The sequence below is a fragment of the Diorhabda carinulata genome, chromosome X, assembly GCF_026250575.1.
Source record: "Diorhabda carinulata isolate Delta chromosome X, icDioCari1.1, whole genome shotgun sequence".
NCBI lineage: Eukaryota > Metazoa > Arthropoda > Insecta > Coleoptera > Chrysomelidae > Diorhabda > Diorhabda carinulata.
Window position 1 is genome coordinate 50,583,765 of NC_079472.1, and position 24,383 is coordinate 50,608,147.

The 24,383-nt window shown below is 31.2% G+C and overlaps 1 protein-coding gene and 1 long non-coding RNA gene across 3 annotated transcripts in view; one reads left to right on the forward strand and one right to left on the reverse strand.

Moving 5' to 3' along the window:
* LOC130902563 (cyclic AMP response element-binding protein A-like) overlaps window positions 1–24,383 on the forward strand; it is a 171,500-nt gene that overhangs the window by 115,687 nt on the left and 31,430 nt on the right. The window lies entirely within an intron of this gene.
* On the reverse strand, window positions 1,870–24,038 carry LOC130902566 (uncharacterized). Of its 2 annotated transcripts, XR_009060426.1 has the most exons (5): window positions 23,933–24,038; window positions 21,211–21,379; window positions 21,031–21,157; window positions 20,786–20,976; window positions 1,870–2,188 (listed from the first exon to the last, which is right to left on the reverse strand). It is a non-coding gene; the product is annotated as an uncharacterized LOC130902566 (long non-coding RNA). The 2 variants fall into 2 exon arrangements; XR_009060425.1 differs by lacking the exon at window positions 1,870–2,188 and having other exon boundaries at window positions 20,183–20,976.

Sequence of the window (24,383 nt, forward strand, 5' to 3'; positions counted from 1 at the left end):
TTTTGGAGGTACCTTAATCGGAAAGGAAAAAATGGTTCGACAATTGGTTCAAATGCATGTTAATGTGCATTGATCTTAATGGAGAATATTTTGAAAAATAGTAAAGCAATATCCAATTATAGATACTAGTTTTTATTAATCTATCTCAAAACTGGAGTAGCTACCTTCGTAATAACGAAGTATACTTCATTTATTCTTACTTGAAGGATTGTAATAATCATAGAGCTCCGACCGCAATACTGATATTCAGGATTGAGTTTTAAAGAAGCGCTTTTAAACCCATTCTGACGACAAAGGTAGTGATTTTTACTATTTTTCATATTTTAAGTAATCCTTGTAAGAAATCAAACTAACCTACTAAAAAACAGGTGCTCCTGAAAGTGTTCAGATAAAAAAGTCGTTCAATAAAATCGCCCCATTACTTGCGTTAAATAAAATTTTTAGATTAATTTCGATGGCTGAGCGTTAAGGTTCACAATGTAGGAATTTAATGTAGGCTAGAACAATTTCAATTTTTGTAATGGCTATTTGACGACCATTTCAGGTACACGATATAGTGTCCAACCTCCTTTGCTGGATTTTACCATATATTCTACTCCTTCAAGTAACAATCATACTACTTTAAAAAACAAATTACTTACCTTTAAAAGAACGACTAAAATACCACTTTGATACATCATCACCAACCAAATTGGGGCACTTATTTGTAATTTATTTTTTAAGTTGTTTAAAGTGTTTACATTGAAATTCTCTTAATGCAAATCTGTTTGTTATCTTCTCTCTCCGATTCTAGGAAGTCGATGACAATCTCGTAACCTTAACGCATTTTTATTTGTAGTTAATTTGTAGTGAAAGGTAAAAGCTTTTTCATCGCCTTGTACTTGTTCTATGCGAAATAATTTGAACCGGATTCCAAAAACGATAAGATGAGAGATGTTGATTTAAGATATATACTACGCCTATTGTTTGTGAATGAACTACTTCTATATTTCTTTCAACGTATGTTACGTATTGTTACCTGAATAGGATTCTTTTCGTCAGTAACGTACTAGCTACAAAAGACACAAAATTTTTTTAATGAATGGAAAAAATAAATATTTCATATGAATGTGAATTCAAAAGTCAAGTAGAAAATGATTTGATCGTTTGTCTTACGTTTACATTTAGAATAAAAAAAGATTGTCGGTTTGATGAAAAATCATGTACCAAAAATATTTTACTAAAAAGTGACTTTCCAGAGATTGAAAACACTCACCATATTACATAAATTTAACAGATAGTTAGGTTTTAATATTCTTATGAAGAAAACTGTTTTCATTATTAGGTAAATAGGGTGAAAAATTTGAGTAAAGACTTTCCAATGTGTAAAAACAATTATACAAACCTTGTGTGATCGCTTTCCAAAGTGGCCATATGTACATTGATGATGCTAAATGTCCGTTCACAGCCACATGATTTATTCAGGACAAAAAGTTTTGTTCCATCACAACAATAACTTGACCAATCGTTCACTACTGTTGCCGAAAATATAGTTCTAACTGCCATATTCTCGTAATCTGGCGCCTTCCGATTATTTCCTCTTTCCAAATTTAGATAAATAGCTTGGTGAAAAGGATTTCAGACAAATGAAGAGGTGATGTCAGAAACAAACGCTCATTTGATTTTTCTTCGCAATGTGTCCGCATCTGTCATTCACATTCACCCGCATTTTATCATACACCCTCTGCCGGAACCCTCCTCTGGAATTTATGTAGTGTTTAACCTGATAGATCACTTAGAGCTTGACCAGAGTATAAAATCAGATTAAGATTTTGATAAGATTATTTGAAACCATCCGACATAAACGGCTTGGTATGTATGTATACCAAGCACGGGGACATGCTTGGTATACAAGGCCCCATTCTAAAAATGGTTCTCCAAGCTCTACTGTCCCAGAATATTTTCAGCACATTGAAAAAGTGCAGGTCCCCCATAATCTGTCGGAAGTGGACTAAGCCAATTATTGATCCAGTACATGCAAGTATACTTACAAGTATATACATACAGTATTGCTTTAACGGAACTTCATGAGTAATAGCCATCACGATTCGCTCATTGAATAATATACTATTATTAATTACTATGCTTATAATAATATTTCTGTTCATTTCATTTGATCAATAATAACACGTGAATCAGCTGAATATTTCTAAAATTATAAAAATTAGCGCATTAAATTTTTTTAAATATGGTTCCTACGTTGTTGAACTTAGATGAGCTTACGTGCAGTTTTATTAGTTAATAATAAATACTATGGCGCAGAACCAACGTCATTGATTGAAATGACGTGAAATTATTAGAAATTCTGTATATATTCTGCAGCAGTCTCCGGTCAATATCTGTATATCAGGGTAAAATTGTGTTAAATTTAAATAGATATGTATTAGAGATCTAGCATCATAAATGTTACTCATAAACTAGCGTAATCTCAATGTATGAAACGTTTTAGTCATCAATCTGTACTAAAATCGGTGTCACTCCTACCAACTTCCTTTCCGCCCTGTTGATAAATGTAGAATAACGAAACAACACCCGCTTATGTGAAATATAAATTTACTGTTTAGCATATTCAGTTAACATATAAGGCTAGATTGTACATACATGAACCTTAAAACAAATCAGTTGAAAAGCATTTACAAGTTGGCCTAGTTTTTAACAGTCAAATAATATTTTGTTGAAATTCATCATAATATAACGTTTTATATTTGTTGTGCCGTAGTGGCATCCATATCAAATGTGTAGGTACAAAACGTATTCTTATTCTTATTATAATTTTAATGTTTTAAAAATAAAAACAAACGAGATAATAACTAAAATAAAAGCGGCGAAAAGTTTAAGGTACCTAGGTGTGAGTATAGTTGAAAACTTAAAATTGGTCAAACATTTTGATAACGTAACGAAAACTTTAAGGGGGATACTTTCCAAATTTACATATCTCTCCAATATTCTGGAAAAAAGTTACCTCAGAACCAGAATTATGTATAATGAACCCAATTTATATTAATCTAATCTATTATTTGAAGAGGCAAATCTCCTAGATAAAGGTCAATACTACGTAATATTTACCATAATTATAATACGAAGACAAAAAGTAGTTCCAGTATACAAATTAACAAATCAAATAAGTCTTTCAGTTAAAGATGTCATTACTATTTTGCTGCAAAACTATATACATAATTACTTGCCTGAATCTAGAAGACATATTTAAAAATTATTAATTCTGTTATAATATGTTTGAAAAACTTCTCTTAGAAACTTAAATGAACAGAAGGTAATACCATGCGCAACATTTAGTTTTTATGGGATTAGATTTAGTATTATTGAGTATTCTCTTATTATTATTTGTATTATTCTGTTTATACTTCAAATTATTGTAAAATAAAAATGAATGAATATTGTGATTATTGATTATTGAGTATTGTCAACCAATAAAAATATAGCTTAAATTTAAAATATTATTACAATTCATAAAATGGAAACAAATAATTTTCTTAATATTATCCAGAACGTAACACTTACCTACATCATTTGTCTTTTGATTTTCATTCGATAAAATGAAGATATTTTCAACTTGCATTTATTTTTTATTGAGGTTGTACACATCATTCTCTTCAGAAATAAATTTTTTGTAAGTTTTAATCGAAAGTTTAATTCATTTATTAGGCATTTAACGAAGTTATTTCACTCCAAACGTAAAAAAAGTGTATTTTGGAGTTGAGTTTTTTGTATTTTACGTCAGTTAACGTGAAAACTGTTACAGTTACAGATCTGAGACCTATTTTATTCAATTTTTCCGGTCAAAATACGTATAGACCAAACAAATTGGCATGACAATTTCAGACCCGAGACATTTAATATGGCATCCTATTATTTATGGTGGATTAGGAATCCGGCCGAAATCTATCGCTCACTATAACTCTTAGGAAGCGTTTTTGGAAGTTCCGTTATACCAACTTTTTTCCTTTTATTTACGTATAGAATCATTTCCCGAGAGATTGGAGTGCTATTCCGAAACACCTTGTATATAGGTTCGGCCCATAACTCAAAATTAAAATCAAATAATACCACATACTATAAATTCAAATGAACCAATTTTAATTAAAATGAAGCATATTTAGAATTTCCTCGTTTGCATGCGCGCTCTATTCATCGGAGCGAAAGGTTGTTTGCTACTCCTTAAAATGCCATCACCTATCGAGAATCCTGACGACTGCAAAGAGTATATGGTCTGCTACCGTTTACTTTGTGCTAACCATCTAAAAGCGGGCGATATGCATCTTGATATATGTGCTGTTTACAGAGAAAACGATGTAGTGTTTCGATTATGAGAGTGTTTTATGATGTGCAATGTGTAGAATGAGAAACTTAGTATCTGCTTTCCTATAATCATTCAAGATTCGGTGGAAACTTTTGACCAAAAAATTCAAGGAAATAAATAAAAAATTCAAAGAAATAAACACTTTACAGTTTCGCTATTATGTGAATAGTTTCCTCAAGCTTCTTCAACTTTACAAATTTTGATGGAACTTCCAAAGTATCGGAGGGCGTGTTCAAGTTCATTAGCAAAAATACTGACAAGTTCCACAAAAGCAACAGTTTGAACAATGCTGTCAATTCTTGTTTCACGACAAAAAAAGCGGTGATTTACCAAAAAAATATTAATGATCGAATGTTTTGCTTATGAGAGTGTTTTATGATGTGCAATGTGTAGAATGAGAAACGTAGTATCTGCTTTCCTATCATCATTTAAGATTCGGTGGAAACTGTTAACCTTAAATTCAAGAAAATAAATGATTTGCGTTTCCACAAGTTTCTTGAACTGTACAAATTCAGCGGAACGCTCGAACTATCTGCAGGTAAAGAAATACTGATTAAAGTTCCACAAAACCAACAGATTAGATAATGCTATCGCTATCCTAAGTTACACAGTTCAAACAAACACTATCGGTCTTAAAAATCATATATACCCACGATAGGGTGTTGCAGGAAGATTTTTTTCCTTCGTGAGGGCACAATCAAGTTAACGCTGCATTGTAAGACTATGAAAAAATTAAGGCGTGTTATTTAAATTAGAAATTGTAACTTGGTTAGTAAAGGCACCGAACTCAAAATCGTATCATAGCATTTGGTTTGAAGCAACTAGATCATCCTTCCTACAGCCCCTTTCTAACGTTCAGTGACTACCACAAGCTCTTTGATTTAAAGAGAGAGGGAGAACACCGAACTCAAAATCCTTTATTTCCAAAACTTGTTACAATTTGTAAGAAAAAGCTTGTAAAAACTAAAAAACAAACATAAAAATAACTGAAAAAAAAATAAAGGACTTACAAGTAGCTATAGCCTCCCTGTCCGAACCTATTTTAACAGTTTTGACCTCCTTAAATAAGTTTCCTCGAATAAAGCTAGATTCTTTCCTAATACCTGAGATATCTGGCTTCAAGACAACGACGCCGATGTCAACACGGCTGTTCTAGAATGACAAGCTGAACACACTGCTTACACTATCTCTACACCAACACTCACGATTACACTGCTGACATGTGTTTTGATTACCAGAAACCGAAATTAAAACTTGGTTGAGACAAGCGTCAACATTGTTTGAAGATGGAATTCAAAAGCTAATTGACAAGTCCCTTGTTAGTAAAATTATGTAGAAACGTGGAAAATTACTAAAAAATATCTGCTTATTTTATAAAATGATAAAATAAATTGAAATTTCTTCCATAAACAAAACGAAAATTAAAAATTTAATTTAACTCGGCGCTTAAATTCGAATATTTTTATACAGTAATGATGTAGCTGACTAATTTCATTTGTAGTTTATTACGATCAGATAGATTAGATAATTAGATATCTTTACTTCAATATGTTTACAGATATTTAATACCGACAATACATAACATATTATGTTCAAATCATCTTGTTTTTTGTTAAACTACATAGTTATATACATTTTATGGGTTTTCTTACGTAATTCTCAAATAGTACTATAAAATATAAAACTGGAAATAACAAATAAATAAATAATCAAATTTTATGTTGAATAAATCGTAAAACATTTTATTAAAACTGAACTTGAACATTTATTACTTTTCCACGGATCTTTGATACAGTCGGAATTCTAAGTATAACCAAATTTGTAGCATTTAAATAATTATCCAAGTAGAACATTATTAATATGAGCCCTGGCACTATGGTAATACTGAGACTATGGAAGTATTTGAAATCACCAATTTAGAAACAAAAACCGTGTTATATTTTTACTGTCTTCAACAAATATGTGGCACATGTTTATTAAAATCAATAATAAAAGTTACATAAGTAGTTTATGAAAGATAACAAGATTATAAATTAATACTCACACATGTAATTTCATATATATTTCATAAATATATATATATATATATATATATATATATATATATATATATATATATATATATATAATACTATACACCTTTGAAATAACTTCTAAATTCAATATTTTAATATTTCGAAAATGTTCAACTACATAAACCAGATAGCGACGCTCTTTGACGTTGTCTTCAGTTCGGGTCTCAAGTCCGAACGAGGGTTGTTAAGCAGCTCTGATGAGATCTACTAACGTCGAAACTAATCAGTAGTTACAATTTGGCCTTGCAATTGCAAGCCATTGGGGATGTTAATATCGTTTCTTCAGAGGAATATTCTTCGAGGCATTAGCCAGGAATTTATTTTTTTTCTAATTTGAAGAATACATTCTCGATATATTTAATTTCGAAATTATATCAGAGGTGAATAGTAAAAATCTTTTATTTTGATACATTTTACACACCTCTTTTTTTAACACTTTTTGAATGGTATATAAAAATATTGACTTTCCATTACTTTTAGACTTTTGATATACTGATACTTTCAAAACAATCCTCGTAGATTAAACAAGCTATAGGAGCGAACAAATCACATACAATCAAATCGAAGTTAGTCATGGAATGTCTAGAGACATTAAATGAACTAGGCAAAGGGAAGAAGGAAACGATAAAGAGAATAACCCTTTTATTAGATCAGAATCATTCTATTTACCTAAGAGTAACCACTTTAAACAGAACAGAAACTCTCATTTTACTTCTCGAATTATGTCTTTGACGTTTGAGACTCCTCCTATGAATGTGTAATAAGGATATAAATTCAATAGAAACAACCGACGAGTTTTCTTGATGGGACAATGTCACTTAAACGGACACCTCGTGAGAATACAAGTGAAAAACATCGGCCACTGCGGAACGTAGTGAAATTCCGAAACACCATAGTTTCTGTATGCGTCGCGTTTCCCTTTTTAAATTTTTTTCTTCAATTTGCTTCGTTATTTGTTTATTTGTGAGTGAACCTTCTAACAAATGAAAGGCGCATTTAATTTATTTAACTTACGTATTGAAAGATAGTGATAAAATTTCATTTATATATTATTATCTACAGGGGCAGAGACAGGCAAAGATTCTTCTGTGTACGCTGTAGAAATTAAAAACAATCTACGAATACTAATAGCAGTTCTATCGGGGTACTGTCGGCTCAACAAACACCTGATGATGCTAGACGTAGCAGATAAGGCGGCGTGCAGATTTTGACGCACAGTGGACGAAACCTCTATCCACATTCTCTCGAAGTGTGAAATACTGAACAACTCTAGAGCACTACACCTATCTCCGGCAATTCAAGCACATTCTAGACTTTTTAAAAGGAGTCGCTGTAAAAACTGGGTTCTCCACCCCAAATCCGTACATACAGTTCCATGTCAGCTCAAATGAGCACTTATGGGACCTACAGATTTTGTTTAATACTTGAAAAGTAAAAGTTACCTCATTAGAGAGAATAATGCTGCAGAAAATGCGGTTTTCTATGTTTATCGAAAATAATTTGACAAGGTGATCTAGCCAAATTGAGATAAAGAAATTAGTCTCTGGAACAGTTCTGATCGCAATACAATGATTACAATATTCTAAAGACTAATTCTTCTAGTATAACTAAAATAAGTACAATAAAGGCATTAATCAAGATTAATTCAGGAATAGACTAAAATATCTCTGCAAAAGTGAGCATCGCTTTTTTGTTAACTCGGCGTAACGGTCATAGACCGAATGCTTTTGCTTTATCGTTTATACCACTTAGTTCTACTAAGAATTAATTAATTATCATATCTATATGCCAGATGGTATTTTTATTTGTAAAACATTCATCTGAATCTATTCAATACCATGAAGTAAATTTTTATTTTTTCCAATAGGGAATATATGGATGAGATTTATACTTAATAAGTTGTTAACACTACTTGCATTTTATTATGTATTATTACAAACATGAAAACAAACTAAAACATGTCTTTATATACAACATATATAACTTCTGTTCGATGAAAAAACGACTATATCTTATTTAGAATTGGATCGCATCAAATTTTTCATGAAAAATGTGTTTTGAAGTTGATATTAATATTGTACACTGATATTTTTTCAACTACCTCATTGTACGTGCCAATTTTTTAGTACAATGTGTGTAGCAAACTATCCTTAAAAGAGAAATACATTATATACTACCATTTAAATCTATAAATAAATATCTCACTTTGCATTGTTTTGATATATCTTAAATGAATTATACAGCGTTTTCAATGAAAGTTCACAAGATAGACTTCAACAATTTCTTTAGAAAAAACAATAAGCAATTATTTAGAAAAAAGAAAAAACCCGATAGATTAAACGTAAAAAAGAAGGAGGAACAATAAGAGTTTTTTTTTATAAGAAGAAACAACCGCAGAATTGACTTTAGAAAAGAAGAAGATGCAATTTTTTTCAAAGAAAAGCATTTATTGAAAAAATCCATAGAATAGGCGAAAAAAAGGAGAAGAAACAATAGGAGATACATTTCAAAATAGGAAAAGTATCTATATAGAAAAAGAAGGAGAAAATATACGTAGCGGATGAGAAAAAGAAGAAAACATGGAAGATACTGACGAAAGATTTAAAAAAAACCCGCATTTATTTAAAAAAAGAGGAAAATACAGAATTGAAGTAAAAAAGAAGAAACAATAGCAGGTGTATTTAAAACAAACATTTATTAAGAAAAAGAAGAAAATATTTGAAGTAAAAAGAAGAAGAAACAGTAATCGATTTAGAAAAGGAAGATGTAACACACGTAGTTTGATAAAAGAAGAGAAAACAATAATTGCTTTAGTAAAATAATAAGAATAGTCACCGGTATCTTATTCATTATCATTAATAACTTCAGCATTAACTGGTTCGTCGTATTCAGTCATTTGTGATCGATATGAAACTGTAATGAATCACCAGACTGTGAACTTTATGCGAATATAAGACTTACTGCCTAGTGTCCATATTTGGTGAAGTAATTCCGTTTGTTCTCCAAATTTCTAGGGTGCCTATTATTCAGTGGCACCATTCACTTTTCTTAGCATTTCGCCGTTTTAGAGCATTAGAAAAAACAATTTCTGAGTTTAGACCATAAATATTTAGCTTGTATTGAAATAAAACTATTTTATCTACCAAAATTGTATCCATGGACACTACAATAAAAATGTAATGTTTCAGATACCTAGCAACAGGATTTGGCTTTAGAATCGGATTTAATGCTGTTAGAAATATAGTGAAATATATATGCAAGGCTATTTAGGAGATTTTGAATCCAATAGCGATACCGAAACCAACAGAACAATTGGGAGAGAATTGGCACACAGATTGTATCGGAGTCTTTGACGGCAAACATATAGATAAACGTTGTCCCATTGGAGGTGGGTCTTCGTATTATAATTATAAAGGTGCACATTCCATCGTATTAATGGCACTTGTCAATGCAAACTATAAGTTCATCACTGTGGATATGGGTCATATGGCCGGAATAACGACGGAAGAATTTTCTCTCTTGGACGGTCATTAGAGAAAGCAAATTTGAATGTTCTTGCAGACAATCCGTTAAGCAAAGGTGGAATTTCTCTACCCCATGTTATTGTTGGAGATAAGGCATCCCCATTGAAACCGTACCTAATTCGTCCATACAGTCGAAACACACTTGATGGAGATGAATAAAAAAATAATTATAGATTATCTCGAACGAGATGATTATCGGAAAATTGTTTTGGAATTCTACCCTCTAGATGGAGAGTTTTCACGAATTCAACCAGATATGGTTGTATTGTATAGTGCTAACATACTGTTATCTACATAATATGTTATTTAATGAAAACTCCGACTTTGAGGCATCTTTTAATGGATATAATTCAGCTTCAATAAATATTAACCAACTCAAACATAACATCTCACAAAGAGCATTTTACGTGAGATAAAAATATAGATAATATTTTACTTCACACAGTGGTGATTGGCAACTAGAAATGCGAATAGGGCAAAATCAAATGTGAGTCAAGTATATAAATATTAAAATTTTTATAAAAAAATACATAAACTAACCTGTGCTTTTCAACTCTCTTTCAATCTCTTCCCATGCTTTATGGTGCATATTCTGATCTCTATATTGTACAGAATGTACTTTTTCTATTAAGAACTCTTGTTGCATTTCGAATCAATCAATATAAATCCAATGCGATAAAACTTTTACATACACTGGCATACAAATGCGAGAGAGGGACATTCGCACGTCTTAACACCCGGCGGTTACATTTGAGAATTTTAAATTGAATTAAATGGCAAAACATACGTACACATATTCGACACGTGACGGGGGGTGGCGTGGCGTAATGCTAGTGGGTTTTGGCCTTTAGTGTCATGTTTCAAGCAAACATTCCTTATAAATGCCTATCATCAATGGTGAAACTCTATTCCATAGTTTTTGAGTTTATTGCGAACTGACAGAAAAAAACGGTGGAGTTTTTTGTGATATGTATTGGTAATAAAGAACCGAAAATGATTAAGAAACGTCATACGAATTTTTGATTAATGATAACAGCTCAACTTTTATGGCATTACTTTTTTCATAGGAAACGAGGTGGGAAAATTAAAATCAATAACCACGTACATCATTCGCTAGATTTTTGGAAAATAAGTAACAACCCGTTCTCAACTCTCAACTATTTTGTGCTTGAAATTTTTGTTATTCATCATCTCAGTATATTTAGATTAGATTAGAAAATCTAAGGCAGCAAGCATATCCATTGCTACAACTGAACATGCTTTTCAGGCAGTACCAAAATGGTATGCTTTTATTTCGTCAGACAGTCAGAATTAGTCGAAGTTAAAAAATTTCTGAAGATGCCAACCGCACGAGATGGTGAAACGTCGTGTAGCAATAGTTATTTCCGACGACGGCCTAATAGCCTAAAAATCATTGAAGCAATTTCCTATTTAGGTCGGTGTAGTTATTAAACTTTTTGGCGATCATAATTTTTCTAAACAACAGTTGAATATTTAAGATCGATTATAGACTCTATATTCTTTTATTAGTCCTTTTTGAGTAATTACTGTCTCGAAAACAAAACGGGCCATCGTATTATCTGTGCATAGTTCATTTCGAATCTTTAAATATTCGGTAAACAAATTCGAATCGATTATTTGTGAGTTAATCGCACTTTACTATCTGTAAATATTGTTATACATATATCTTTACCGATAATTTCTTTCTAAACTTTTACACAGTAGATTATTTACCGACAAGAAACAATAGAAGAACTTTTCTCTATTCCTGAGTGATAAAAAGAATTGGAAGGGAGACACATTCCAATAAATTCCATGATAGTATTCTGTTGCTTCTATAACCCGAATACTAAAAAAAAATCCAAGAAGTGACTTCTAATCAATAGAAACCTACAAAAATTATTTGGAGTTCCAACTAGAGATACATTAAAGCCGGGCGTTTAATAATAGTTTTGAATTGATTGGAATACCAAGTAATCAATCAACCTTCGTCAATAAATATGATATTCCTGGGCTCTTTTTTATTTCTGTTTCAATATCGTGTATTATGATGTTAATCCTAAGTACTAGTTCGTGGGACCATAGCTAAAAAAACTTATAGTTTTTGTACACAGAGAAATATTTGATATAAAAATATCCAACGAGATAGCATTCTTGTTCTGACACGAAATTACTGATTGAAATAACACCACCTTTGTTCGAATTCTTTTTTTTTCCAGTTTGGACACACGACTTATCTAATTGTTCAATACATTTTATTATTCGCTATACTTTCTCTAGACTTGTCCCGTGGGTATTCTAATTATTGAAGTACGTTTCCACGCCTGCTATTACTTCTTTCGATTGAAATCGTTTTACCTGTATAAGTTTTTTGATGTAGAAACTATCAGAAAACACAGGTGGCCAAATATGGTGAACAGGATAAATATTGCAACCAACTTTTTCTACTTTGATTTTTGGGATGGTTTTTTTGAGCGGTACGTTATCTTGATGAAATATATTTTTTATGTTTCCACCAATTTTACATCCACTGAATCCAACATATTACTTTAATAATTTATTGTTTCTATGGTGGTGCCAGAGGTAATCAACAAACGAAATTCCTTTTAAATTCTAAACAATGTTAACATTCTCTTGCTCGATTTGGAGTCGAAGTACCAGGTTTCGTATCTCTCCTTAGCAACTTGTTTTGATTCAGGAACATGGTGGTCAACTTAAGTCTCATCTCCGGTTATAAACACCCTTCTAAAACGCTTCTAATGCTGTTATAAAAGTAGCATACGATTGCGTTTATGTTCCGGTGTTAGCGAATGATATTTTTCTGCGCTGATATTTTTATGACTCAAAAAAGCCAAAATGTTGATCACAATACCTAATAAAATGCCAAGAACTTCTACTAAATCTCTCGTTGGATAATTGACGATCTCGCGTAATCATATTTTTATTTCTGCTATAGTTTTTGTTGAATGTCTTTCACATTAATCGTCTTGAAGATTTATATGACTACTTTTAAGTGCAACAGGTTCCTACTTACTCAATACTTACTTTTTACAATTCCAACAATCGTTCGTGCAATTTTTAGGCCCCTTTCGAAAATCCGAGAATATATGTATGAGTTGAATGATCTATATGAAATCTCACAAGTGTTCCTAACACTACAAAGTTAATAACTATTAAACTACTCGTTGAACAGTCATAGTAGTTTCAAAATCAGGATATCTACTTATAATAAAGAAATAGTTACAGTACCTTATCTTTTATTGCGTTTTTCGAGATTGAATACGAATACGTTGAATTTCCTTTGCTGTTTTATTTCATTACATTTATACAAATCAAGTACTAGAAATTATGTAATATTCTATATTGAAAAATCCAAAGAATTTGAATTTCTACGTATTAATATATCATACGGTAATTCCCATGTAAAATAGCATCGGAATCCACAATGTTTGTTCTTTAAATTTATGTGTACTCATGAGTATCTATTGAATATATTTAAATTTAACATTTACTGTCAAGGTGAGCGGGCGAGCTAGATTGTTCAACTTTAGAAATGGACAACTTTCTCAATAATATTAAATGGATGGAATCCATAAACCAGTTTGGTCATTACATAAAAACTACAAACACGCAGAGCTTTCAAATTGATTCAAGCAAATTATGATTATTTATAATTAGGGACTTGCACCATTTGATATGAAATTTCTTTTTACGATAAAAGACATTTACTTCGTTTATTTCCTTTGCACCATAAATAAACGGAAGTTTAACTGGTTGTAAACCACGTTTAACTTGGACGCCCAATCTTGGCGTTTGAAAGTTTAATAATTTGTAAAGCAATGTGGCATTTTTTGTTCACTTTTTGATCATTTATGTTGAATATTCTTTAGTTTTTGTTTTTTTTATATCTAGAGAATCATATTTTGTATTAAGGAAGACTTAATTAACGATTATTTAGAATTCTTTCAGTTTATTGAAAGTGGTGGTCTGCCTTGTCGTTATAACTCTAAAATCAATGCTGTAATTCTCTCTTTATCACACAGTACATATAGTAATCAAATACCTATGTAGTATCAAGATAATATACACCTGAAAAGTTGCTTGCATGTAGACATGATTTATTAGCAAAAAAACACTCACGCACCAACCTAAACTTTTCCAGATTCTAGCTTTGACATAGAGCATTGGTTTCATCTGCACAGAGTTCAAGTTTTGATTCAGCAGCTGGAATATCATGAACTTAAACAAAACATAAAAGCATAAAAACGATTGCGATAACTCCATATCAACAGCAGTGATCTTTTTAATTATATGAGAATAATGCAAATAAGTCAGATCTTCCTGCAAATCCATTTGAATTCGAATATTTCGATGCACTAATGATGTAGTTGATTAATTTTATTCTTAGATTGGACTATATAATCGAGTACACTAAGAACTTGGTCAATATCTTTCTAGCTCTAGTTTCTTACTAAGACCAAGCGTTTTAATATTTGGTACATGTAGAAAAAAATTGTAATAATAATATCAATTTTTTTTGAGTAACAATTACTCTCTTTTTTTGCAAATCAAACGGTCTGGTTCTATTTATAGTATAAGCCGCATTTTTCTATTAATTATAAAGAATACAATACCGATTCTTTTGTACCATTTCTAATTTATACTATAAAATTGAGAAGAGCCTCTGCTCATATTTTATCAAATGAATGGAATTGTTTCAAATAGGTAGGCTACAAAAAATAAACTGATTGAAAGTATTGAGGAATATTAATGATCACTTCTATTTCTTCAAGTGTATAATACGATAAACGTAACGTGAAAAGTTCGGCGACCTCAATATGTTAGAAGTAGAAATAAACTACGTAATTTTATTACTATGCGCAGCAGTACGCCTTTCCAAAATCTGCAAGAATTAGGCGGAACAGAGACCTTGAACAGGAACCATTGGCTTCTTCATTCAATGGTCAACGACCCACGGACGCGAAGAAGAAATGCATTAACCATTGACGTAGACCAAACTAAAAGGTCAAATATTTGTTCTAGGCATCTATCAGTTGTGTTTATATAGATAATTAAGAACAATAATTATCGATACAAGTTGTTTAACTGATTTATTCCATTTTGTGTAAGATTTTTCAGTTTCTTACGTCATTAAAGACATGGATAGATCCTTTGTGTTCTTATTATAATTTTTATTTCTACATCCATATCTACATTTGCGTATCCCAATATTATTTTTTTTTAATATTTACTTTAACTTTTGCTACCTTGTCAGCCTTATTAGCTATTTTTATATTTATTTTGCCATTTTCTATTGACATTTTCTGGTTTTTTTGTTTTAATTTCTATCAATACCCGTATATCTTCTAGAGGTTTTTATTTATTTGAGCTACCAAGATAATTTTGGAAAAAACAAAGCACATTATATACTTTCGTAATTTTTTGGTTATATATATATATATATATATATATATATATATATATATATATATATATATAATCAATCGATTTTCTGAGAATTAAGTATATAGTTCAAATAAATTAATTTATGTTATGTATAAAACATAATTTGTAAACCTTAATGTCGCTAATGACCCTTGCGGTCAATGCGTATTATCAAATAGAAAAAAAAAATCTTCTTTCAAATATATTTTGGATCTTCCCAAACACTTAAATTGTGAAAGAAGATTTTTTTTTCTATTTGATAATACGCATTGACCGCGAGGGTCATTAGCGTCATTAAGGTTTACAAATTATGTTTTATACAAAACATAAATTAATTTGAACTATATAATTCTCAGAGAATCGATTGATTTCAAAAACTCTTCCAAATTATACACATCACAAGAAATCCCAGAGGATCTGGTAGTTCTCCAGAAGGAAGTTGCTCCTGCGGAGTGAAAGTATTAACGCGCAAGAATTAATAATTGGATTGTTGTGAGAGGTCATTATCTGGTTCTGTGGTCTCTCTAAGGACATTAGAAGGTGTGTGAAGAGTTCCTTCTTTGGTTTAGTACATCTAGTTTTCATAGATCTGTCTTTGAAATGTGGTTAAATTTTCTTGAGTATAAGTGTTAGGGCGGAGAAGTCTGTTGTATAATTTTAAATTATACTTATAGGGTAGGAGCATCCGTGAACATTTTCGAGGATATCTGATATTTGATTAAAATCCAGAACTAAAAGATAGACATGTTCAGCGACAGCCTGTCTTACGGGTTCCATAAGTGCTGGAGTATGAGCTACATTTTGTTTTTCGTTTTCTGAAGACTGTTACGACTGGCTTGCTAAAAGTAGCTGTTTCTTCTCTTTACCATCAGGTTGTGAAGATGTAATGGTGATTTAATCGAATGTACGTTTTGACGCATTCTGAAACCCTAGAACATTTTTGGGATAACTTTGTTTTTTATTGTGGAAAAACATTTAAAATCACTTCACTGTTCATAATCGAATTTTCCTTTATGAAAAAAAAATTATTAAATTGGGAAATTGTTAGGTGTGCGCACAAATGTTGTTTACACGTAAGTTGCCAGAGCCGAACCATGTTTAGAAAAAACTGCGAACTTACAGCATTTTTAGAAACTTCTATCGACTGGGAGAAAATTGCAAGAAAATTAGGAGAAATCTGAATAATATGATTCTTTAGAAGACATGTTTTATTATGAAAGAGTGCACAAACATAGTTACTACAGAAGGGGATTCTTCGAACAAAACACGTTATTTGGAGTATCATGCGTTTGAGAAGATTAAAAAGTGAAAAAGCTTTATCGAATATAATGCAAAATTCTGCCATTATCTATCTCATTATTAACCATTTCTGAAGAATGTGGTTAAGTATATTCAGCATTATCCGTGTTCTTATAGCCAATTTTAAAATCAAAGAATCATTCACAAATAATTCCATGATTCCATTTTTACAATAATATTGACCTAATTTTTCCTCGGTTCCTCAATTATTTTTCTACATAAATATAATGTGTAATTAACACTTAAAATTCGGTTTTCTCCATTTTTACTGAACAACGAAAATACTTTTCTTTATACTAATCTACCTATCAGATTTATGTTAAATTTGACATCAGAAACATGGTGGAAACTAACAATAAAATCATAAAAGTGAAAAGTCAAACCTCGTCCATAACATAATTATGATGTAACACCAACAGAGTTACCGAATCACGCTGCTAATTCCTGGAATAGAGGAAAAAGTGCCACTGTTGCTTATATTGGAAGGACCTTTTTGTTAAAATGGACTGTATTTAGTTTATATTTTCTTTATTGATGTATAATTCTAACGATAAATAATAGGACTGGTTACATATTCTCGTCTTTTGCGACTACCCTACATCTAAGGGAGATGCAACCACCACTCGTTATGCATTATAAGAATTTTGTACAGCTACAGCAGTATCCTTTGCAACTGTCAAGCTCACACACGACTCCTAGGTCACGACCTAGTAGACGAGATTTTCTTCGAAGCCTAAGATTAGAACGAACCTTAATAAATTTATTCCTAGAATTTCCTATTATATCGAAAAAAAAGTCGCTTAAATTGGAACAAATATTTTGAAAACATATTCTCTTTAAATTTAGTTAGATTCTTCCAAATAATTCTTGAATCTATTTTGAATTTTAATTTTTTTACCTAAAACGTCTATTAAAGGAATTCAGTTCTGTACGTCTTTGGTTGTAATACTAGACACGGTCACGGTCAGAGATTGCCATTTCTAACATTCTTCAGTATTTGTCCAATCTATAGATAATAACATCATTGGAGATTTCTTTTTCATTGCATTGTTGAAAACAATCGAGTGTTTTACGGACCAATGATAGTATAACAGTTATGACATTTATTATGACTGCGGGAGACTATATCCGGGTATACAGGATGTACTCTAAAGAAATTAATAATCAAATCGATTGATCGATTCTTCCATATCATTATCAAAACTTCTAAACTAATTATAACTGAAGGCCGCTTGATATGATGCAAGACAACGTGCAATTCAATGCAAGACGCAATATATCTTGATATGAAGCATGCGTAAATGAGTTTCTAATCTACCAATATTACGTTTTATTTCCATTAAGAATTTTTCAATGTTTCTTCATCCATTCTCAACTAATTTTTCTATGTTTTCTCATCTAATTCTCTAGCTAATCTGATCATCAGACTCCAAAAGCAAGGCAAATGCAAATATGTATAATTATTGCCAGTGAGGCACTTGCCACTTTTTCTTGTTTACTAAAATTAGCTTCGTTATTTTAAATTTTGTTAAATAGGTGAAGGTGCGAGAAAAGAGTTGCGTTGTACCTTGTATACTTTCAAACTGTGTCTGGTCTATTCCTCAGCAACCTTTCAAGATTACTTGAATTCATATGAATATATTTTAGATTCTCTAGTTTTATTTATTTTATAGTTTCTCGAAAATGAAACTTTTCAAGTCGATCCTTGTTAGTATCGGGAACCATATGTTTGTTAAACTACGGAATATATTTTTTCGAATAATATAATCTACAAATTTGATCGTTTCCCTTACCCATTAGGTCAGCCGTGAATTTTAACTAGTTTTAATTAGTGCTGATATAAACCTATAGTAATATTCAGTAAGTCCTTTAGAAATTAGAAACACTGAGAACCGTAAGCTCACGAACACGTACATTAAGGATAAAGGGAATACACTTGATGCTTTCGACCTTGCTTAAATTTGTTGCACATAACCTTTACTCTTGATAAAAGGTTAGCCTCTCCGAACTAGACAAGTAATCTGCGGTAAATTTTTGTTGCTATTCACAGATGAATAATTTTATTTTATTAATATTTGTACGTTGCTCAACAGAAGCGGGCACTTTATTCTCACTCATGGTAAGGGCTACTAATTTGAGCAATGGACAAACCTTACTCTGGGTATCCTAACGACCATAATTATCCAATCATTCACAAATATCCTGTCCCGGTTAGATTTGGTGAAAACTTTTCGTATTATAATAATCTTCCAAAATATATTTCAGTATTTTAAGTCAAATTAGCATGATAAATTCGGAGTAAAAGATACTTTTGTCTCATCTATATTTATACAATTATATACTATAATTTCCATTTTTGTAATAAGTGAAATAGTAGCCGGTAAGATGTAATCTCATACGTACAAACAATGTGAAAAGTGTCAATTTACTACAACATCAAGAAAATACCAAAATTTTACACTTCTTCACATTGTAATTGATATTAATCGATGTGAGCAACTGACGTCAAGACTATAGAGATTCAAATTCTGCGTTGAAATTGATAATGTGTTTTATTGTTTTTAGGCATTTTCAATAAATGGGTATATCTAAGAACATCTATTTCTTCTTCTTCTTCTACTTCTTCTTCTTCTTGTCTAGAACTATTTATTCCTTCTAGAGACTTAGCGGGGTTTTCGTTTTCACCCCATGCATCGATTTTTTTCCACTCTTTCCGTCCCATTGCTACTCCGTTCATTCATTTATCGTATTTTATTTTCTCGTTTCACTACATCCGTGCTACTTACTTTAGCCAAGTTTTTCCAGGCATATCTTTCCTTCTTTCCTTATATCTTTTTACTTCTGTCATTTTTCTTATTACTATTATATTCCCTATTTGTTACTGTTTGATCTTTCGTATAATTATTTCATTTCTTATCCTGCCCATTTTCGTTTTCCCTGCTAATTTCCTCAGTTATTTGGCTACCTCTATATCTCTTCTTATTTGAAAATGATTCCCTGGCCATGTGATCACTTAATCTATTTTTTGTCTTTTCATTATTAGATCTTCCTCATGTTCTTTTTTTGGTTTACTACGATCCTTTTGCATGTTTTGATACTGACTTTCATTCTTAAGTCTTCTATCTTTCTTATCCATGTTTGTACTTCTTTAACATTATCTTAAATGTATCTGCTACTATGTTTAAATCTTCTACATATACTATCCAATTATTGTCTCCAGATTATGATTATTTTCTTTTATGGTTTTCTGACTAAAACTATCTCCTTGCTTTACCCCTCCATCTCGATCCTGAATTATCTCGATCTTCTTCCGCCTATCTCCTTCTTTTCCCTCTTACATATATTCCTTTTGTTATCGATATAATTTATTTAAAAACAAGTGAATTTTGAATAAAAAACAGAATTTTATTTAAATTGCCAATCTCACTTCTTAGATTAACGATGAAAATAAATACATATCTGTAAATAAAAACCATTAGAACCATTAAATAATATGCTTGAAAAGCCTCGAGCGTTAAATAACCTGAAGGGTGCCCTGGACATTGGCAGCGTCGGTAAAATAATTAGTATACCGATGCTAATTTTCCGTCGAAATAGATAGTCGTCGATCGAAGAACCTGCTGTTCTGATAAGTTCATTCAACTCTCTCTTCCGCTTCTGTTACTTAGTGTACGTAACTACTTCGGATAATTCTTTAAGGTCCGAGGGGCTCAGGCTGGTCTTTTTACGTTATACTAGACCACCATGATACAACAATCTATAGATACGGTACGCAAATAAATTTTTTAAATGAAAAAATTGATTTAGGAAATATCGATAAATACTATTTAAATTTTTTTCCGGTTTTTTATATTAGTTAAGATAAATTGTGAAAATATGACAGACTGATTTGGTTTGCTATATTTTTTAACAGAAAATTTTCTAAAATGGGCAAAAACCATAAGATTTATTCCCTATCGAAAAAGAATATTAACACACAGAAGTTGTGTGTTGTTAAAATGCTTATATACAGTTGTATGCAAATGAACTATGGAAATGACAATTAATATGTTTTTTATGAATGAATGGTATAGTAAGAAACTCACTTAATTATTTCGATAATATTGCGTATTTCGTCAAAAAATGGAATTTAATCCCCAACATTTTCGTGCGATGAAGTCTTATTACTTTCGACGTGGATTAAACCAAAGCATTGTGGCGATCAACTCGCTTCGGCTTTTGGTGATGAAGCATCATCTTAAGCCAGCGTGTTTGGCTGGTTTTCCGAAATCTATAACTATACAGAAAAATTTATGATAAGACAATAAAAGCTACCAAAGAGATACCTAACCTTAATAATTACTTTGTGAATATAGCCAAACCTGATCTCATTGCACTTCATAGGACCATATCTAGTGACCTAATCGCCCTTAAATCATGGTGCGATTCTAATCTTCTCTGCTTCAACGTTCCTAAAACTAAAGTTTCATCATATAAAATGCATTGCTGCCTTTTTATTAAATAACACCACCATTGACGTCGTTCAAGCTGTAAAATTCTCGTTATATATTGCAGCCCTGTCTAAAAAATTAAGTTCCTCCTGTTTTGCGCTGAGATCAGTTTCCAAAGAATTGAACTTATGATATCAACTTCCCTTCTGGGGTACGTGTGGTGCGACTCAATTTGAGCGAATCTTCAAACTACAAGAGAGAGCCGTTAGATATTTACTCGGAATAAACTTCAAAAGATTAAAAATTCTGACCCTTCCTTCTCTATTCATCTTTGAATCCGTTTGCCTAATTCGTAAGCACGCTTTTCCATTTTCAGAAAGGTCGTTGCACGACTATCCACTTAGGAACGCGGAGCACGACCTTTACCTACCTACTCCACGTTTAGAATTAGTTAAGAGCTCAATATTTAACAATGCAAAAAAATTGCACAATCACTTGCCAATTGAAATCAAATCTATATCATCTTTTCCCGCATTCCACTAATTTGAAGGCATATTTACTGAAAAGTGCATAATGGTTTAATTTTTGCTATGGACTTATATACTAATTATTACCTAGTAATATTATATATATATATATATATATATAAATATATATATATATATATATATATATATATATATATATATATATATATATATATATATAATTTTGTTACTCGTTGTGGTTTTCTGCTGTATATTGAAATTTTATTTCATTTGTATCTATTTAATTATTTTTATGTTTGTTTTTTAGTTTTTACAAGCTTTTGTCTACAAATTGTAATAATTTTTTAACAATGAAACATTTCTCACTCTCTCTCTCTCTTTAAATCGAAGAGCTTGTAATAGTCACTGAACGTTAGAAAGGGACTCTAGGAAGGATGATCTAGTTGCTTCAAACCAAATGCTATGATACGATCTTTTCCTCTCTAATTTTTAGTAGTAGGTATCAAGTTTGGCGCTTCCGTACCCTATCCAACAGTTAGGAGAAGTGTTGTTCTAAAAACAACTTGCTTGGATTGATGAAACCATGTACTTTCTAAGCACAATTTCAATTTGCGAAAATACATTTACGCAGTCAAATTCCCCTATGAAAAGAAATGTTTTTCTAATCTATTGTCAATAATTCTAACCTTCACACTCACTCTCTGGGCTTTTACTTCTGGGATAAATAGTTAGTGAGTCCAATCAAAGTTTAATCTCATTCTATGATTTTGTTACGAAAATCCAAAACGAAATAGTTTCTAGTCCTGCTTTTTTCAAATAGTTCTAATATAGTAAAATAATCGGATCTCATCCAATTTTTAAATCATCTTGTCAAACTTTTGTCTCTTATAGTCTCTGTTAAAAAAATTTTTCAGATGAAAATCATAAGCTTCGTGATTATTCGTTTGTAAAATATGTTCAATATTGGAATAAATTTTATTTGATTAATTAATAGTAATATTGTTTCTTAAATCTCTATTTGTGAATACGAGGTCTGGCCAAAAAATACGGTAATTTAGATAATTAGATAACTATACTAACGCTGATTTTATTTCAATTTAATACTAATCTCTATCTATGGTATTATGGCCGTTTTGAGGGTTTTTCGGAAATTGCTAATTGCGGATTCTAACTCATAGTTTCCGAATGTCGCATTGACTTTGCATATTTAAAACTCAGTTATAGTTTAGTATATTGAGTTATGAAATCGATTCTCGGTATTTAGTAATTTTTATTGTATTAATTATTTTTATGCTAAGGCAAAGCCGTATATTACGAAAAACGCAGTCTTTGTAAACTATTACACTTTTCATAGAAATCAATAAAAAATAACCAATGCGGGGTATTAATAAATCTAAAAGTAAAAAAAAAGAAATAACATGTTAGCATATCACATTTACACTTGTATACTAGGGTGGAAAGGATCCTATCATATGACTATGACCCTATCAACTCAATCAATTTTCGAATAATAGTGAACATAATCCGGATTACCTTCGGAACTTTCAGATCATAATCGGATTAACCTGAAAAGCCGTTTAGTCAGATTTTGTTTGCAATATCTGTCGTTAAACATGGATCTTGAACAATGCATTAATATTAAGTTTTCTTTCAAGTTGGAAGATTAAAGAAATATATAGTAAATACGAAGACTACATAAGAATGATATGAAGCTCTTTAGGAAATGACGAAGGATCGAGAGGCAAAAAACAAATGAAATTTTACAAAAAGTGGAGAAATCTATTCGTTAAAACAAGCGTGTTACTATGCAATGGCATAGTGAAGAACTTTAGTCAGAGAAAAATAATCTGTAGCAATAATCCTAAAAGAAAAAGTAAGGGCAATAGTAATAATCTAAAAAGACCCATAAATAAATCGAAATCAGTCGAAAATCGAGGTTATGGTCATCGTTTCCATCGATTCTGATGGCAAAATACGATCAAAGTTTTCTAATTCAAATAACCTTATTTTCCTAGAGAGAACTGAAACGATGGACCAACAGCTTTCTTCTTCATCTTCACACCGTGCCACATGTTGCTTTTGATACAGGAGTTTTTAGATGCTCAAAGTCTTCTTGTATGTCCTCATCTGCCTCATTAACCGCATTTAGCTCCATGCAACTCCACTATAGAGTGGGTGAAAGCGATTACGGGAAAAGCCTCTTAGCATTTCTCCCAAATATGGATCAAATGTTGAAAGTTCCTTGAAGAACTTGGTTTCAAATTTTATGTTACGTTTACTTGAGCTGATTTTTCTATTAAATTTTATATCTTACCTTTCGATTAAAAGTAATAACCAATTGACACACTCCACTAGTTTAATTTGAGGCGTACGTATATTTTAACTAAATTCAATCATAAAGACACAAATTTTAATTCGATTCTTTTTTATTGGCAACTATAACGATGAGAATACAAAAAGTTGTCTTTTATTAATTTCAAGGTCGATTTATAGATATTACTAAGCATGTTACTTCGATTTTGACATTATAACAATGCTACAATGAAAACATCAAACAACAAGTAATTTCACATCAAAATTATAATTGGTATCAGGAACATAAAAGGAAACCTGTTCCTTGAATGGATTTGGACCGGTCGGTATAAATATGTAAATTGATGTGGATGGAATGTAAGCGTTTTTATTTTCATGTTAGTCTTCATTGATGTTATTTTGGACAAATACATAATTGATTCAACCAGCCCCGGACTTGGGCCAATTCAAAG